Source organism: Podarcis vaucheri (genome assembly GCF_965113315.1).
Source record: "Podarcis vaucheri genome assembly, chromosome: Z".
Taxonomy (NCBI): Eukaryota; Metazoa; Chordata; class Lepidosauria; order Squamata; family Lacertidae; genus Podarcis; species Podarcis vaucheri.
This window is the reverse complement of record NC_138758.1, coordinates 25,636,254-25,654,175: the sequence shown is the minus strand read 5'-3', so window position 1 is coordinate 25,654,175 and position 17,922 is coordinate 25,636,254. Positions and strand designations below refer to the sequence as shown.

Below are 17,922 nucleotides of genomic sequence, written 5' to 3'. Positions count from 1 at the left end.
GCATTTGTTTTTAAAACTACTGTTGATCTGATCTATATTTTGATAATTTTAATATATCTGACATTTTGAAGTTCATTTGCAAATGCTTTTTTTAAGAATACATTTTATATTAGTTTACGTAGATGACTTAAGGAGGTTATTTTAATTAAGTGGCATATAAATATTTCTATAAAAGTAAATACAGAGCAGCTATATAAGATGTTCAGTCCAGTGGCCAACCTAACATCTCTCTTTAAACAGACCTCTAAACCAATACATACCACTTTGTTCTAAAGCCCATTCTAGCAGTTAATAAATAATTGCTTTTCAAAAGAGAAGACATTTTTAATCTTGCCTGCCATGCTGAGATACATTTTGATCCCGCATGCTGCTAAGTAGCTCCTATTTTACCTCCCCATGTCCTTGTGTGACTTGACAGCTTGGCTTGCCATGAGTGCATAGCAGTACGAATGGTGAAACAATGGAATTACTTGAAAACATAGTACAATCCATTCTGCACTGAAACATCAAGTTGTTCCCAGCAGGGACTGAGCAAAAACTGATGCAGAAACAGATTCTGAAACTTTATGGCACTTGCAGGAGTAAAATGATAATAATTACTAATTCATTATATAACGACAACAATAGTGTTCCCCTACATATATAAGGCCAGCCCTACCATTAGGTAGGGTGCAGTGGGTGATTCTGGGAATAATGAAAAGGTAGCAAAGAGTTATTATTGCATTTTCATTGCCAGGAAAAGGCACTTTTCAGATTTTCTGACTCAGGTTTTCTGACTCAACTTGACTGGTCCTGGGCACTGTGTGTTTTATTTTTTTAAAAAATATATTAATAATATCAATATATGACACTGCAGCAAAATCAATTCATGCTTAATATATCCACAGAAATCATTTAATCAGTTTTGTTCTGATTCCAATGGAAAACAGAGTAAGTGTTTAGTTTATTTTGAAAGTTATTAATCATTCAAATTCACTTCTCCCATGTTATTTACAACTGGTAATTTTGTTCATGAACGTAAGGTCCTAGATCTTCCTTAGCCACGGATCAGTTGTGGAACTGGCTAGCACTTTCCCCAATTTTAGCAACCATGAGCCAAGTCCCTTAGTGGTTTAATTAGCATATGGGATGTATCTCTCACATGCCTTAAAAGGTAAAGGTAAAGGTACCCCTGCCCGAACGGGCCAGTCTTGACAGACTCTGGGGTTTGTGCGCCCATCTCACATCTATTGGCCGGGGGCCAGCGCTGTCCGAAGACACTTCCGGGTCACGTGGCCAGCGTGACAACGCTGCTCTGGCGAGCCAGAGCCGCACACGGAACGCCGTTTACCTTCCCGCTGGTAAGCGGTACCTATTTATCTACTTGCCCCCGGGGGTGCTTTCGAACTGCTAGGTGGGCAGGCGCTGGGACCGAGCAGCGGGAGCGCACCCCGCCGCGGGGATTCGAACCGCCGACCTTTCGATCGGCAAGCCCTAGGCGCTGAGGCTTTAGCCCACAGCGCCACCCGCGTCACATGCCTTAGAAGCACTCAAATCAGGTATGTCTGTAGGTCGCATTTGCTGCCTTTCTTACAATACCATTATTTTCCCTCCCTCTCCCCAATATTTATTAATTGCACTACATTCTTACCATATATTGGCAAATATGTCCTTCTTTGTTACAATCCCTATATAACCTACCCAGACTCTAAGACCTCCTAGGGAAGTCCAGAAGGTGGTGATGAAGAAAAGGGGTCTTTTCTGTAGCAGCTCCCTATCTATGGAATGCGCTCCCTGGGGAGGCCCACCTGGTGCCAACTTTGTCACTGTTTCAGTGCCAAGTAAAGATGCAGTTGAAGGCTGTTCCTATAGGCAGAGTATAGCATTGCCCCATCAACAACAAGTCCGGGGGTGGGGTGGGGTGGAACAGCCTGTCAACTTCCTCCTCCTTGTTCTAGGTACTGTCACTGTAGAACTCCTCAGGGAGGAGGATGGGGACGAAACTTGAATTAGCTAGCTTTGCCTGTCATTGGCTCTAGTTCAACCCACTGTCAGCTTCCCATCCTACCAGTTGCAATGAGCACCAGTCACCACTGCAAAGTTGTTTTTGTTTTCCTGGGCATTAGGAGAACACAAATGACTGGATGTTTTCACCTTGACTATGGGCTCATCCAGGCTTCCTTTTGTGCTGAATTTCTAGGCACAGGTCTGAACTTTAAAGCGCCATGTCTGAGTGCTTCCTCTGCCCCGCTGCTTTCCCTACAAAATCCTTAATCTGTTTTGTTAGCAAATGGTGAATTGTCATTTGTTCCAATTCAGAGGCAAAGAGTGGGTTTTCGCTGGGAAAGCACCAGGGCAAAAACCCTCTCCAAAACCACACATGGAGATGGTGCTTTAAAGCACCGGGGGTGGTGGTGGTAATGTGGATGACCCCATGAATTCTTATTCTTTGCTTTCAAACTTCATGTAAATCACTCCAGGGAAGTGGTGCATACAACCAGAAAACCTAACCTATCTTGTGCAGGACATGTGGTTGTTATGGGTAGGTGTTGTGCTATGAGCCTGAAGAAAGAAAGAAAGAAAGAAAGAAAGAAAGAAAGAAAGAAAGAAGAGAGGAGGGAAAGGTACGTTAAAAATAAAAATCAAGGCCTCTACTGTGTTGGGCTTTTGCCCTCTCAGTTTAGTACACAACTGCCAATCAATAGCATGACAAACTGTCACCTAGTTGGGTGCCCTGAATGGAATATTGTGCTGCTTGAGGCAAAGAACAAAATGGTGCCCTCTCAGTTTTGTCAGTTGCATCCAACAATGCACAGATCCCACTTGTGCAATGGGACTTCTGTTTCCCTCCAGCTCCCTAACTCTCCAGAGTTGACTTTGAAAGAATGTGGGAAGTTGAAGAGGACAGGAGAGGAAGAGGAGTTCCGGCGCACAAAGGTGTCTTTTGTGCCAGTGGAACTTCAGCATTGGATGTAGCCCTATTTGCAGAAGATGCCTGGACTGGCCGTTGAATTTGAGACAGCGTCATCCAACACACTCAAGGCCAGGAATGTCATGCAGGTGATGTAGAACAGGCTATGAATCACACACAGGTTTTCAAGGGTGGAAGCAAAACTCAGGTGGAGGAAAGTGACTAGCTGCAGAGAGCAGGGGCTGCTCCACTGTTCTTACAGCAACATAGCAGCTCCCTTTAGTCATTTCTCTTGATGCTATGGAATAGCATGGAGAGAGCAGGAACACATCCCCTGATGGATCTGTCCATATGCTGGGCCTAAAGGTCTGAGATAGGAAACCTGGCTCTTTTTGTAGGTCCCCTGTATGATTTAGACCCCAGAATGATCATGCTTCCCCCAGGGCATCCTGGGAACCATAGTTTGTTATGGTCCTAAGAGTTGTTAGACCTACATTTCACAGAATGTTCAAGATTCTAAATCACGCATGAAGTCTATGGTCACATCTGCACCCTATATATTTAAAGCACTCTTGTACCACTTTAACTGCCATGATAAAGCATCCTGGGAACTGTAGTTTGTTAAGAATGTTGAGCGGTATTAGAGATACACCCTGCCAATTATCCTCAGAGATCTACAGTTTGGTTTAACAAACAGTCCTCCCTCCCTCCAGGATTTTGGATCTCTGTGAGGGGAATATGAGGTCTCCTAACAGCTTTCAACATCCTTAAACTACAGCCCTATTACTCTTAAAGTGGTATAATAGTGATTTAAATATAAGGTGGAAGCGTGGTATATTCACACAGAGAAGGCATCTTTCTTCAGTCCTTCGGCTCCAGTGAATGGGCAGCAGGGGTTGGGGCCACCGAAAATGGGGTGGCAAGGGAGGGACACAGCAAGTATTGCTCCTCCTTCCTCCTCACGTGATTCTAATTGCCGGAGGGGGGAATTAGTGGAAGGAGGTTATGTCAATGTACTTAAAAAATAGTAGCTGGTAGCTCCTGAGTTTTATACTCTCCCTCATAAATTTCTCTCCACTTCTGAGATGTGAAGGGGTACAGGTTTACTCTGCTTTAGCACCACCCACTCCCCATATTGAAGCAAAAGTTCTGAGCAGAGGTTTTAAAAACCTCTCATTTAATCTATTGCATCCTACCCAAGACAGGCCAAATTGTGAAAAACCAGTCGTGCACATCATCTCCAACCAAAGGTGAAAACGTCCATTATTGGCCAAAGTGAATGAGGTGTGCTTCAAACGCCTTAAAACTCCAGCTCAGTGTAGAAGGAATTGCTGAGCTGGCACACACTCGCCAGAAAACAAAGAGAGCTGTGTGGTTTATCACAAAACAGCAGCTCTCCCCATTCCACCTGTGTTTTTTCACCCCGAGGGTCAAGGCCTGACTCTGTCAATATCAAGAAATAATCTCACCCTTCAGAAATGCTCCCCTGAAAGCTTTTATTGTTTCAGTTATCCAGCTTCAAGGTGGAAGCAATGCAAAAGAAGAAGCAGCAATTTGTTACTTCCAAGCTGTCAAGACTTCTTATTAGGTTACAAGAGGTGGGACCTGCAATAAAATGTTCCAGCACATCCCCTCTTGTTTAATGGACAAAAGGTGGAAGGAGAGGCGTGTAGATCTGAAATGCTGATCACTTGGACTTTAGTGACTGGAATGTAGCCTACACTAGAAATTAAAAACTACATCCATTCCTCTGTCTACTTTTACCCCCTGCCTCATCCAACACCAGCATGTGACAAACACACTCCTCTGAAGGTTCCTCACAAGGGACTTCATTCCTACACCATTTGCATGGATACAAAACGCTACTCGGAACCCATAATGACAGTGGAACATTAAGAGACTTAACTGCTGTAGTTTAAATATTTGGAAATAGTGTTTATTTTATAGGTGTAGCATGTTTAACCAGCCTAGGCCACCGGATGTAGCCTCTTCACTTTCCATATTGTTAGATGGAACAATGAGACACTGAACAGATCTCCAAGCTGTTGTCCTATGCAACACTGGAAACTGGAAAGTTCTATTTCCCGTGCCTCTGTTTTGCATACAAAACACACATTGGCTGGAATATGCAAATGATGTCCCTCAGTGGTTGAGTTACTGGAGATTAGAGAAGCCCTAGGGGTAAGTTCACGTCACCTGTGACCAGGAGACTAGCTCCTGGGAGCACCCACTGGAGTAGCACACCTGTAATGTGTGTAAATCTGATGTAGATTTTCAATTTTGTTGTTCTGTATGGGACAAAGACAATAAATTATCGTATTGTAAAGGTGCATGTCCTGCAACTGGAAGTGGCTGAACAGGCATGTATGTAACATCACTAGCTCCACCTCTGAGCCACTCATTGCTTCCACCTCACAGGTTCAAAGGAGCTGACCTTTGGCAAGCAAAAGAGAACAAGCTGCAACTGTAACTAGTGCTAAAAGTTATGGTTTGCATAGCATTAATCAAAGCCTTTAAAGGTTGCACAGGTGTAACAATCTGCAGTTGCTCAAGGTGAACAATCTGAAACAAGCCAGTTTATTCAACTGCACCAGCCGCACATCAGTCAGCATAATAGTGGTGCCTGCCAAATGGCAGCTTCCGTAAACTGTTGCCCCAATCTGTATCATCTCAACATGCTCCTTGAAAGACAAATGGCTCCATTTGGCATCATCTCCAAACATTTATTTGATTTCTCAGTTCAAGGGGACCTGTGCTTTACTCCCCAAGGTGTATTTACAGCACGCTGACAATGGTCAGAATGGGCTTTTATTCACTCGTGTGACTTTATTGGAAGGTTACTCAAGATAATTTGCTGCTCGTTTGGTTGCGCTACAATCTTTCTGAGTTGCAGATAACACTATTGATTTATAGTGCAATCAAAAGTGAGGCAGCGACACAATGAGCACATTGTCCTTGCCAGGTGGAGAAAATTCATTATGTGCATGGAGAATACATTTTCTCAAGAAGAAAATCATGAAATGAGCCCTGTAATGAACAACGGCACCTTGTTCAGATAAAGACATCAAGCAGAGCTTGGGATAGACAGTCAGTACAGGATGAGACACTTAGTCTCATGGTCGTGGGTTTGAAGCCCACATTGAGCAAATGATTCCTGCATTGCAGAGGGTTGGACTAGATGACTCTCATGCTACCTTCCAACTCTACAATTCTACAATCCTACGAAAGCTTTCTTTGTGCACAGTTTGACTGATGCATTGCAAGTACTGAGCTGGGAGGGAGGACTAAACCAGGGATGGGGACTGTGTGACTCTCCAGATGTTGCCGAGCTCCCAACATCCATCACAAAGTACTCACTAGCCAAGCTGGAGGGGCTGATGGGAGTTGGAGCACAACAACATCTGGAAGACTACAGGTGCTCCATCTTATCATAGCCCTCCAAGCGTACTGAAAAATCTTGGGAGCAGGGCTGTTAGCCTCCCGCATCTTTGGAATCTTCTATTTGGACTGTGCAAGGAGAAGGGGACGACAGAGGACGAGATGGTTGGACAGTGTTCTCGAAGCTACCAGCATGAGTCTGACCAAACTGTGGGAGGCAGTGGAAGACAGGAGTGCCTGGCGTGCTCTGGTCCATGGGGTCACGAAGAGTCGGACACGACTAAACGACTAAACAACAACAACATTTGGACTGTGATGCTCCACTTTCATCGAAGGAGCAAGGAAGGCAGAATCAAACAAACCTCACTGCAGAATCTTAATTCTTTTGACAACAAGAAGAACTTATGCCTGAATGCAGTGGTGGCTGATGGGACTGATGGAATGCAAGACAGGACAGAGGGCAGGGCAGCTAAAAGCTAGGAGTAGGCAGAGCACACTTGACCCCCACACAGAATTTAAGTAGTGGTGATGGTGGGGGTTAAGAGAGAGAGCAAGGTTAGAAGCTGGGAAGGAGAAGAAAAAGAGGTTATGTATGAGAAAAAGAAATGCACAAGCAGTTGGGCGGCAGGGAGAAGGAGAGAGAGGTTAAGAGCAACAAACTCAAATCCATATGAGGGCAGCACCTTTATAAGGCCAATAAAAATTGGCCAAAATATGTCACAAAATAGCTTGCAAGCTTTTGCATTTCCCACAATGCTTCATCAGATTAGACAGTAAACAAAGGTAGAAGTTCTGGAGAACTCCCAAGCTTGCACATTGATTTATAGCATTTTGATTGGCCTAATAAAAGTATTACCCTAACATGGTTTGTTTGTTTGTTTGTTTGTTTGTTTGTTTCCTGTTTCTTATGGGCCAACACAGCTATCTTTACTTTTCTATATACAGTGGTACCTCGGGTTAAGTACTTAATTTGTTCTGGAGGTCTGCTCTTAACCTGAAACTGTTCTTAACCTGAAGCACCACTTTAGCTAATGCAGTCTCCTGCTGCTGTCGCGCCGCCTGAGCATGATTTCTGTTCTCATCCTGAAGCAAAGTTCTTAACCCGAGGTAATATTTCAGGGTTAGTGGAGTCTGTAACCTGAAGTGTATGTAACCTGATGTGTATGTAACCTGAGGTACCACTGTAACTTGGAAAAAACCCCATAGCAGCATATATAGAGTTCATGCACAGTCTCCCATCCAGATCTTGACCAGACCAGGTGCCTTCAGACCAAGTCCACCCTCCTCCTTTTATCGTTCAGCACAAAGCCTTCTCTTGCCTCCCTGTCTCAGAACAGATTTGAGAGGAAGCGCTTAGGAATGCATTCCGCGAGCAAAGCTTTTCATTCCGGAATGCCCTTTCTGAATGGAAGCTTTGCTGCTTGGTTTGTTCTGGTATTTCCCATCACATATCTATCCCAAAGGCACGATAACTATGTTCGTACTCCCCCAGCTATTTCAACATCAGATTACGGGAAGAAGAGGCATAACTGTGTATTTCAGATGGAAACTCCCACCCTGAACATTTTTTTGCTCCAGTTGTGGTTTCGATGAGAAAGATTTTCAATAAGCACACTTAGGAAGACTAGAGATGTATTTTAATTTTAAGGTTCATGGTTCTGTTGTAATTTGTAACAGGTGAAAGTCCAAGTCGTTTTGCTGCCTGAGACAGATTCGCAAGTGCTACCCAAAGTCAAGGGGAATGGTACATAAGAACATAGGCAGCTGCCTTATGCTTAGTCAGAACATGGGTCCTACCAGTCCTACCTGGAATCTGGAACCACCTGCATTGATGGATGGATGGATGGATGGATGGATGGATTATCCCACCTTTCCTCCAAGAAGCTCCAGATAGCATACATGGTTCCCCTCCCTATCCCTATTTTATCATTACAACAACCTGAACAACTCCTGCAAGGGAGGTTAGGCTAACACAGAGCTCAAACTGAGTTCAAATAGGCTTAGAATATAAAAAAAATACGTAACTGCAACATAACAAAAGTAGTCATAAACAATAAATAAAACATCAACAAATACACAACCAAACTGAACAATTTCCACATAAATCACAACATCTAAAATGAAGATATAACAACAATAAAAACAAAACAGAAACCCCAACAAAAACACAAAACCCCATTTTATGCTGGGAAATGTGTACTTGGAAGGACATTTCATGTGATCACTCCTATGATCAGTGTGTCTCTGTGTGTGTACATAATATTTGTTTGTATTTACTTGTTTATGATCTATGTTTCCTTCAGACCTTCGAGTATAAGATGACCCATACATTACATCATTATAATAATTGAAAGTTTTATTTTTTTTTGGGGGGGGAATCCAAAATCTCTTTATTATGTTCAATCAAAATCATCACAAAATAGCGTGCAATCTTTTCACCCCACCAGAACTCCTATTCGAGGTGAATGTTAAACAAGGAGGGCAGAGGGGGCAGGAAGGAAAAGAAGGTGATTTGCCACTGAAACCAAAATGTCTGCCTTGGTCAATGTTTCAATTCTGTTGCATAGTTGTAGAAGGGGCACAGCTATAGAGGAATAACTATGGAGGTTAACCTGGTTAAATTTGGATGCTCCTTATCCAAATTTTCCCCTACCCCTTGCAGCTGCAGTAATACTTATCCATTTATTCTCTACTCTTACGTTCACATCCCATCTTTTCTCTACACTTCTCTCTCTTTCTCCCTCTCCTTGTTATCCTTGCAACAACCCTGTGAGGTTAGGATGAGAGACAGTGACTGGCCTAAAGTTACCCAGTGGACCTAAAGTTACCCACTGGCCTAAAGTTACCCAGTGCTCACTTCGGCAGCACATATACTAAAGTTACCCAGTGGGCTTAACTGGCTGAGTGGGGATTTGAACCCTGGTCTCCTGGCTCCTACTCCAGCACTCTAACCACTACAGCACACTGGCTCGGTTCTGCATCCCTTCTGATTTGGTTGTGAGAACTAGTCCAATCACAGCTCCCCCACCAGTAACCTGTATATGTATGGTGGAAGCTCAGGCCAAAGGAGCCCATCTGGTCTAGCATCCCGTTCAGGGGCGCCGACTTATAAAAAACATTGGGGGAGCCCGCAAAAGCTCATGAATAATAAATAAGCTCATGAATATGCAGATAAAGTGGCGCCGCCTCCTCGTGAGCGAATAGGGGAGAGCGTGCTGCGCCTATTAATCAGCTCCGAAGGAAATTGGGTGGAGCTTTTGCTCGGGAGGGAGGGCAGGAGGCATGCAGCCCGACCCTGTGCATTTTGGGCTGGGGGAGGAGCGGCGGTGGCGCTCTGCTGGAGGGGCGCCCGAGATTATTGGGGGGCGGAGCCCCCCAAACGAATTTTTGAGGGGGCTCGGGCCCCCTCAGGCCCCATGGAGTCGGCGCCTATGATCCCGTTCTCACAGAGACCAATCAGATGCCTCTGGGAAGTCCACAAGCAGGATCTGAGTGCCACAGTGTTCTCGCCACTTGTGATTTCCCAGCAACTAGTATTCAAAAGCATAATGCCTCCATGGTATTCAGAGAGATACTAAGGTTTAAGGGCAGCTTAAGAGGGTGATTTTCATCAGGACCATGACTGCAAGGGATAGGGTTAAACATGGCTCCCTGTGCTTCTAAGTCCTATTCCTGATCACTTCTCATTCCGCAGCTATTCTTTAACTTCTAAAAAATTAGACCCGTTAATTGTAGTCACACATGTAATGTCACATGCACTACTTTAGTCTTTGCACATTTGCAGTCAAGTGCCTGTCACATGCATAAGCAGTTGGATCATTTGAGGTATAGGCTTAAGAGCATATTATTAAGTCATATTTCCCTTAAGCAAACAAACCTGCAATGTATGATGACTGCATACACCTGGCATTGCCCGATGACAATCACATATTTGTCCCAAACCCAGAGTGGAAAGGCAGAAAGGAGGAGGATGTGTGAAGCAATCAAAGAAAGATAGGTCACACCTGAGCGCTGCTAAAAGAAAGAAAATGAATCACCACCTGCCTCCCAAAAGGATAACGATCTGCATGAAGAACTAAGAGAATATTTGTAACTAAGAACTAGTGCCTGGGGTTTTCTTTTTCCTCCTCCCTCCCACTCCCTTTCCCTTTTCTTCTGTGTCTTTCAAACTGTAAGTTTGAGTGGGACGTTCTTATTACTGTATTCTTAAGAATAAGTTGCTCTGGGAGCCCCCACTTTTTTGCTGAAGGGGGATAAAAATGCTCTTCATATGCCAATTTTTTAATACATGCAAATTTTGAAGTAATAATGCTAGTCACTTGAACACCCAATATCTCACCATTCTGGGGATGGAGGTGACCATATGATCTGTGTACCTGTTCTATCTGCTGCCCAGGTGATCCCTGGTGATGGGCAACTTCAAGACTCTCCTTTTTAGAGGTTCTTTTTGAGGGAGAGGAGTGCTTCCAAGCAAGTGTGTATTGTGGGATGGGTGCTCATCCTCATGCATACATTTATTTTTTTTTGCAACAACTACACAAAGTCCTTGGGGTGAAAATGACAGGCTGTATTGCACCCAGCTCCCACCCACCCCTTTAATCCAAATTTACATTTTCTGGAAAATTTTTGATAAGACATGTTGCCAGCAAGCCATTTGCAATAGCTGGATGAAACTTCACAATATGCACACTTTCAAGACTGAACCTCGCTTGAAAATAGCAACATTTATATATACCTGAAAATTCAGGTTGCTTAATTATAGCTGACCGGGTGCCTATTGCACAACAAACCCAGTCCACCGCAAAAATTAAAATAAATACATCACTGTTTGCATTAAAGAAAATGATGGGGAAACGATGTTGTATAAGAACTGCTTTAGGCAACATGGTCTAGCCCCCGCAGCAGATAAACCAGGATGAAAATGTGCAATAAATAAACGGAACGTCATGAGAAAACGGGGAGGAAGTCCGCTTGAACTTTAAAACCGGGTCTGGACCGCCCTTCAAAGAGAGGACTGTCTCTGTAAAGTTGGGCACATGGTCCGGAATGTAAGAAAATGAGATCCAATGTAACGGTGAAGAGTTTTGCGACATCACAGGGTTGCTGCGAGGATAAAATGAGAAGGAGCAGAACCAGGCGCAGGAGTTCGCGCTCATTGGAGGAGGAGGTGGGCTATAAATGCAATAAACAAGAGAAAGAAGTGGGGGCGGGGAGAGGAGGACAGAAGCAAGCTGGCAAATGCACCCCTGCTGGGCTAGGCGAGCTGGCTAGAAAGTTACCCGGCAAGTTTCGCCCGTGCCAGGCTGAACTAAGCAGGGCGCTCCCTTTCGCTGCTCCCTTACCTGGGCAGCTGCTGCTGCTACCGTCGCCGGCCAGACCTTCCCGACGCCGGGGAGGCAGCTGCTCGGTGGGTTGAATCAGCAGCAGGAGCGGACGCGCGCTCCCAAGTGCGCAAGAACACCCCTGGCGCTTGCCGCCGGCGACCAGCCCTCTTGGCAATAGCGCAGCCGCCTCTGCGCCTCTCGCCCTCTGCGCTTCTCCGCTCCTCCTCCTCCCAACACAGCCAGACCTAGCAGACCGGGTGCAGAGGCGTGAAAACCCGGCCTGGATTCCAGCATCCAGACCTTTGGCCAGAACTCTATGCCTCTTTGTGTGTGTGTGTGTCGCGCGCGCCCAAGGAGCGAGCAACAGGCGGAAAAACCTGGGCTGGGCGCAGGGAACAGCACGAGCGACACTCCCGCTAAGGTGGGCTGGGATGGCTGGGCTGTGCAAACAAACATTGCAACATTGAAGGCAAAGGAAAAAGCCCCGCTTCCATCTTTGGCTGTCTGGGGAATGGGCAGATTCCACCTAAACATTGGGAAGAACTTCCTGACAGTAAGAGCTGTTCGACAGTGGAATTTGCTGCCAAGGAGTCTCCTACTTTGGAGGTCTTTAAGCAGAGGCTTGACAACCATATGTCAGGAGTGCTCTGATGGTGTTTCCTGCTTGGCAGAGGGTTGGACTCGATGGCCCTTGTGGTCTCTTCCAACTCTATGATTCTATGATTCTATGATTCAGCGTTGCACAGACTAAAGTGGAAGTCGAGGATAAATAACTAAAGGGATAGTGGTGGGGGGATAGGTGGTGGTGCCCCCTACCCACCCACCCTTGTCGGCATGGATCACTTGTGAGGCTTGGGTTGCAATGTTTTCAGTTTGCTGAATCATAGAATTGCAGAGTTGGAAAGGATCCTGAGGGTCATGTAGTCCAACCCCTTGCAGTGCAGGAAACTCAACTAAAGCATCTGTGACAGATGGTCACCCAGCCTCTGCTTAATTTTTTTCCTGAGAGAGACCGTTCTGCTGTCAAACAGCTCTTATTGTCAGAAAGTTCCTCCTGCTGTTTAATTGGAATCTCATTTCTTTTAACTTTAAGCCATTGCTTCGAGTCCTACCCCCAGAACAGGAGAAAACAAGCCTGCTCCATCTTCCACGTGACAGCCCTGCAGATATTTGAAGATGACTATCGCATCTCCTGTCAGTTTCCTTTTTTCCAGGCTAAACACACCCAACTGCCTCCTAAGGCTTGGTTTCCAGACCCTTAATTATCTTGGTTGCCCTTCTCTCCACACATTCCAGCTTGTCAATATCCTTCTTAAACTGTGGTGCCCAGAACTGGATGCAGTACTCCAGGTGATATCATAATGATTTGTATTTTTGTTTGATATTTTATTATATTATTAGTTTCATAAAATTTATATACTGCTTGGGGGTGGGAGCTCAGCTTCATAGTTATGCTTTGTGGAGGGAGTTTCACTATCCCACTATTGCTTAAGGAAGTGAGATAATTGTTTTCCCCAAATAAGTGGGGGACATCCCTCCCCCACTCTTTTCAAGACACTTCTATTTTTTCTTGTTCTCCTCACTTTATTTTGCATTTCCTCAATTTCCTTCTCTTTCCTTCTTTGCCATTTTCCCTACCTTCTTATTTCTACCTGTTAAATCTTATTTTCTCTTCCCTCTTTCATGTTCTTTCTTTTGGTTACAAATAGTATGTGGTGGGTGGGCAGTGTACTGTCTGGTCTGCTCCCCCGCCCAGGACACCAGGAGTGCAGTTAGGTGATTTCGACCGTGCTAGCTTCAACATCTCTCTTCATTTCTGTATTGTTTCGTGGTCTCTTACAGTATAAAGGTAAAGGTAAAGGTACCCCTGACCATTAGGTCCAGTCACGGACCACTTTGGGGTTGTGCGCTCATCTCACTCTATAGGCCGAGGGAGCCGGCGTTTGTACGCAGACAGCTTCCGGGTTATGTGGCCAGCATGACAAAGCTGTTTCTGGCGAACCAGAGCAGTGCACGGAAATGCCGTTTACCTTCCCGCCGGAGCGGTATCTATTTATCTACTTGCACTTTGATGGCCTTTCGAACTGCTAGGTGGGCAGGAGCTGGGACCGAGCAACAGGCGCTCACCTCGTCGCGGGGATTAGAACCGCCGACCTTCCGATCAGCAAGCCCTAGGCTCTGTGGTTTAGACCACAGCGCCTTCTTACAGTATATCGATTATTAAATATTACATTACATTACAGGCTCAAGCCCTCTACTGTATATATGTCAGATGTCCTGCTTGAGTTCTATGTGGGCAACAGCAATACAGTGGTACCTGGGGTTACATACGCTTCAGGTTACATACGCTTCAGGTTACAGACTCCGCTCACCCAGAAATAGTACCTCGGGTTAAGAACTTTGCTTCAGGATGAGAACAGAAATCCTGCAGTGATGGTAGAGCGGCAGCAGCAGGAGGCCCCATTAGCTAAAGTGGTCCTTCAGGTTAAGAACAGTTTCAGGTTAAGAACAGACCTCCGGAACGAATTAAATTCTTAACCCGAGGTACCACTGTAGATAGATATAGGTACATGCATATGCTTCAGGTTAGATAGATATAGGTACATAGATAGATATAGGTAGATAGACATACATACACTCGGGTTACATACGCTTCAGGTTACAGACTCCGCCAACTCAGAAATATTACCTTGGGTTGAGAAATTTGCTTCAGGATGAGAACAGAAATCGTGCTCCGGCTACGCGGCGGCAGCAGGAGGCCCCATTAGCTAAAGTGGTGCTTCAGGTTAAGAACAGTTTCAGTTTAAGAACAGACCTCCAGAATGAATTAAGTTCTTAACTCGAGGTACCACTGTACTAAAGAGGAGGAAGCTGACAGGCAATGATGCCACCCCCAGGACTGGTTGCAGGTAAATAAGGAGGTAGGCAGGTGAGGGCTGGCTAAGGGCAGACTGAAGTTGGTGGGGCAGTGCCCCATTTGTCCTAATGGAGCAGCCTGCGTGTAGGATATGTTTCACTGAAAGGCAAAAATGCCATGTTTTACTACTGTTTAAAAACCCCATGCTAGTGTTAAGTAGGGATCTAGTGCTCTCTAGTGGTAGGAAGGAAGCACCACTACTATTACTAACTTCTGAGCTGTCTTTCAAGAGTGGATAACATTTGGGCTTGTCAGTGGTATCTACTTTGTTTTCCCCTGAAATGCTGACACCCACAAAGTGAAGCCAGGTGGAAAATACTGACTCAGGAAGGGGGACATAATTTTTTTGGAACAAGCTGTCTCTTGAGTGCATGCTTAGCCCAGCAGTTTATTTTCAATGCCCAAACTGAAAGTCTCTCTCTCTCACTCCTTTCAACCACATATATTTTACTGCTTCCCCTAAACTTTTTTTTAAAAAATCTCAGTGGCCTAATTTAGCATGTGAGGGCAGGAGGAAGAAGAGTGACAATTGTTGTCAGTATTGGAAAACCACTGGGAGGTGGAAAGCCACACAAGTTTCAAGGAGATACAGGTGAAACTCAGAAAATTAGAATATCGTGGAAAAGTTAATTTATTTCAGTAATTCAACTTAAAAAGTAAAACTAATATATGAGATAGACTCATGACATACAAAGCGAGATATGTCAAGCCTTTATTTGTTATAATTGTGATGATTATGGGGTACAGCTGATGAAAACCCCAAATTAACAATCTCAGAAAATTAGAATATTGTGAAAAGGTGCAGTATTCAATCCATAACACCTGCAATGGGTTCAGTAGGAAGCACAATCATGGGGAAGGCTGCTGACCTGACAGTTGGGCAGAAAGCCATCGTTGAGACCCTCCATAAGGAGGGAAAGCCTCAAACGGTAATTGCAGAAGAAGTTGGATGTTCCCAAAGTGCTGTATCGAAACACATTAATGGAAAGTTATGCGGAAGGGGAAAGTGTGGAAGAAAAAGGTGCACAAGCAGCAGGGATGACCACAGCCTGGAGAGGATGGTCAGGAAAAGACCATTCAAATGTGTTGGGGACTTTCACAAGAAGTGGACTGAGGCTGGAGTTAGTGCATCAAGAGCCACCACACACAGACGGAACATGGAGATGGGCTTCAAATGTTGTATTCCTCTTGTCAAGCTGCTCCTGAACAAGAAACAACGTCAGAAGCATCTTGCCTGGGCTAAAGAAAAAAAAGAACTGGTTTGTTGCTCAGTGGTCCCAAGTCCTTTTTTCTGATGAGAGCAGCTTTTGCATTTTTGGAAACCAAGGACCCAGAGTCTGGAGGAAGAATGGAGAGTCACACAATGCCAGATGCTTGAAGTCCAGTGTGAAGTGTTGATTTGGGGAGCCATGCCATCAGCTGGTGTTGGCCCACTGTGCTTCATTAAGTCCAGGGTCAACGCAGACGTCTACCAGGAGATTTTGAAGAACTTCATGCTTCCTTCTGCAGACGAGCTTTATGGGGATGCTGACTTCATTTTCCAGCAGGACTTGGCACCTGCCCACAATGCCCATGGGATTACTGTGCTTGATTGGCCTGCAACCTTGCCTGACCTGAACCCCATAGAGAATCTATGGGGCATTACAAGAGAAAGATGAGAGACATGAGACCGAACAATGCAGAAGAGCTAAAGGCTGCTATTGAAGCATCCTGGTCTTCCATAACACCTCAGCAGTGTCACAGGCTGATAGCATCCATGCCATGCCGCATTGAGGCAGTAATTGATGCAAAAGGGGCCCAAACCAAGTACTGAGTACATGTGCATGCTTCTACTTCTCAGAGGTCCAATATTGCTCTATTTGCAGTCCTTGTTTTGCCGATTTCATTTAATATTCTAATTTTCTGATATTGTTAATTTGGGGTTTTCATCAGCTGTACGCCATAATATCACAGTTATAACAAATAAAGGCGTGACATATCTCGCTTTGTATGTCATGAGTCTATCTCATATATTAGTTTCACCTTTTAAGATGTATTACTGAAATAATAATAATAATAATAATAATAATAATAATAATAAATTTTATTTATATCCCGCCCTCCCCAGCTGAAGCCGGGCTCAGGGCGGCTAACAACAATCAAATAATCAGTCAAATGATCACAAAATCTAAAAACATTTCATTATAAAAATTAATTAAATCAAATTGATGGCAACCGATTAAGCAAAATTCTGTGCAGGTTGCCAGAGGAGGGAGTCAGGCTGCGCCCTGACCAAAGGCCTGGCGGAACAACTCTGTCTTGCAGGCCCTGCGGAAAGATGTCAGGTCCCGCAGGGCCCTAGTCTCTTGTGACAGAGCGTTCCACCAGATTGGAGCCGCAGCCGAGAAGGCCCTGGCTCTAGTTGAGGCCAGCCTAACCTCTCTGAGGCCTGGGACCTTGAGGATGTTATTATTTGCAGACCGTAGGTTCCTCTGTGGGGCATACCAGGAGAGGTGGTCCCGTAGGTACGAGGGTCCTGGGCTGTATAGGGCTTTAAAGGTTAAAACCAGCACCTTAAACCTGATCCTGTACTCCACCGGGAGCCAGTGCAGCTGGTATAATACCGGATGAATGTGCTCTCGCAGCGAAGACCCCATAAGGAGTCTCGCCGCGGCATTCTGCACCCGCTGGAGTTTCTGGGTCAGTCTCAAGGGCAGCCCCACGTAGAGCGAGTTACAATAATCCAGTCTGGAGGTGACCGTCGCATGGATCACAGTGGCTAGGTCAGGACGAGAGAGATAAGGGGCCAACTGCTTAGCTTGGCGGAGATGGAAAAATGCCGCCTTTGTTATAGCTGTAATCTGCGCCTCCATAGAGAAATAAATGAAATTTCCACGATATTCTAATATTCCGAGTTTCACCTGTATACCAGTACATCCTAATCTAGAATGCTGATTAGAATGTTGGTCTGCGAGACCAGGGTTCAAGTTGCAGCTCAGCCATGAAGCTCCCTGAGTGAGCTTGGATCAACTGCTGTCTCTCAGCCTAACCTGCGTCACAAGGGTTGTGGTGAGGAAACAATTGGGGGAGGGGGAGAACCTCCTTAGAGGAAAGGTGGGATGTAATAATACAGTACTGTATATACCTTCAGCCCACCATTGTTTTATGAGGCCAAATACATTATTTAGGAGGTGTTATGATAGGATAGGGACGCGGGTGGTGCTGTGGGTTAAACCACAGAGCCTAGGACTTGCTGATCAGAAGGTTGGCGGTTCGAATTCCCGCGACGGGGTGAGCTCCTGTTGCTCAGTCCCTGCTCCTGCCAACCTAGCAGTTCAAAAGCACGTCAAAGTGCAAGTAGATAAATAGGTACCGCTCCTGCGGGAAGGTAAATGGCGCTTCTGTGCACTGCTCTGGTTCGCCAGAAGCAGCTT

At 45.2% G+C, this 17,922-nt stretch overlaps 1 protein-coding gene across 1 annotated transcript in view; it reads right to left on the bottom strand.

Annotated features, from left to right (window-relative positions):
• LOC309523906 (synaptotagmin-like protein 2) overlaps nucleotides 1-11,773 on the bottom strand; it is a 56,136-nt gene extending 44,363 nt beyond the window's left edge. Inside the window, exon 1 of the mRNA XM_082208128.1 lies at nucleotides 11,611-11,773. The gene's annotated coding sequence lies outside the window, so the exon portion shown is untranslated. The remainder of the gene's footprint in view (nucleotides 1-11,610) is intronic.
• Nucleotides 11,774-17,922: the final 6,149 nt, after the last annotated feature.